Raw genomic sequence first — 2,133 nt, forward strand, 5'->3', positions numbered from 1 at the left:
TGTATTCAATCCCTATGTAATATCTGTGTTTCGTCGTCCATATAGAGGTCCAACGGTTACAGTAACCATGCAGTTGTTCATCGGAAACAACTGCTTCACTCCCAGGAAAGTTTCCAATCACAGACCGTTTGAAGCGTTGCTCCCGTCGACAGAAATCGGCATGATGAGTGTTGTATTCAATGCCGTGCAGTTTTTTGTGTTCCGTAGTCAATGTGAAGCGCCAAGGAGTTACAGTAAATTTGCAGTGGTGCATCGGAAACAAATACTGGACTCCCAGAAAAGCAACAAAGGGGACAACGGGAGTAGCGTTGTTCCCATGGCCAAAAAAGTCATAGAGTCAATTGTTTTCAAACCCGAAGCAATATCAGTGTTTGGTCGTCAATGTGAAGGTCCAAGGGTTACAGTCAACCTGCAGTGGTGCACCGGAAACAACTACTGTGCTCCCAGGAATGGTTCAATGAAGATACGGTGTGAAGAGTTACTGCCGTGGACCAAAGTCAGCATGGTGCTTGTCGTATTCAGTCCCGACGCAATTTCTATCTTTCGTCGTCAATGTGAAGGTCCAAGGGTTTCAGTTAACCTGCAGTGGTGCTTCGGAAAAAACTACTGGATTCCCACAAAAGTTTCCAAGCACAGAAAGTTTGAAGTGTTACTCGCCTGGACTGTAGTCGGCAAGGTGCATGTTGTATTCAATAGCGATGCAAATTCTGTGTTTCGTCGTCAATCGGAAAGGTCCAAGGGTAACAGTCAACATGCAGCGGGGCATCGTAAACAACTACTGGACTCCCAGGATAGGTTCCAAGCACCGACCATTTGAAGCGTTACTCCTCTGGACAGTTATCGACATTGTGCCTGTTGTATTCAAACCCGATGTAATTTCTGTGTTTCGTCGTCAATGAGCAGATCCAAGCGTTACAGAAAGACTGCAGTGGTACATCGGAAACTACCACTGCACTCTCAGAAAAGGTAAAAAGCAGATACGGTGTGAAGGGTTACTCCCCTGGACAGTAGTCGGCATGGTGCCTATTGTTTGAATCCCGATGCAACTTCTGTGTTTTGTTGTCAATGTGAATGTCCAAGGGTTACAGTTAACCTGCAGCGATGCATCGAAAACAACTACCGGACTCCCATAAAATGTCACAAGCACATCGTTTGAAGCGTTATTCGTCTAAACAGTACTCGACTTGGTGTCTGTTGTATTCAGTACCGATGCAATTTCTGTGTTTCGTCTTCAATGTGAAGGTCAAAGGGTTGAAGTAAACCTGCAGTGATGAATCGGAAACAACTACTAGTCTCCCAGAAAAGGTTCCAAGCAGATACCACTTGAAGCGTTACTCCCCTGGACGGATGTCGGCATGGTGCCTCTTGTATTCATTCCGACACAAATTCTGTGTTTCAACGTAAATGTGACGGCCCAACAGTTAGAGTAACCATGCAGATGTGCGTCGGGAACAACTACTAGACTCCCTGGAAGGGTCCGTACCACAGACCGTTTGAAGAATTGCTCCCCTGCATAGAAGACGACATGGTGAGTGTTGTATTCAATCCCAATGCATCTTCTGTGTTCCGTCGAAAATTTGAACGTCCAAGTATTACAGTAAACATGTGGTGGTGCATCGGTAACAACTACTGGACTCCCAGGAAAGATTGCAGGCACAGACCCTTTTAAGCGTTACTCGAATTGACAGTAGTCAGCATGGTGTCTGTTGTTCTCAATGCCGATGCCATTTCTGTGTTTCGTCGACAATGTGAAGTTCCACGGGTTACACTAAACCGGCAGTGGTGCATCAGAAACATCTACTGGTCTCCCTGAAAAGGTACCAAGCAGATACCGTTTGAAGCGTTACTTCCGTGCACAGAAGTCGGTATGGTGCCTCTTGTATTCACTCCAGATGTCATTTCTGTGTATCTGCGTCACTGTGTAGGTCCAAGTGTTACAGTAAACCTCGCAGTGGTGCATCGGAAACAACTACTGGACTCCCAGGATAGGTTCCAAACACAGACCGTTTGAAGTGTTACTCGCCCCTGTTAGAATTTGGCATGGTGCCTGTTGTATTCAATCCCCATGCAATATCTGTGTTTCAGCGTCAATGTGAATATCTATGGGTTACAGTAAATCTGCAGTTCTGCATC

The sequence above is a fragment of the Schistocerca piceifrons genome, chromosome 6, assembly GCF_021461385.2.
Source record: "Schistocerca piceifrons isolate TAMUIC-IGC-003096 chromosome 6, iqSchPice1.1, whole genome shotgun sequence".
In the NCBI taxonomy this organism is placed as follows: Eukaryota; Metazoa; Arthropoda; class Insecta; order Orthoptera; family Acrididae; genus Schistocerca; species Schistocerca piceifrons.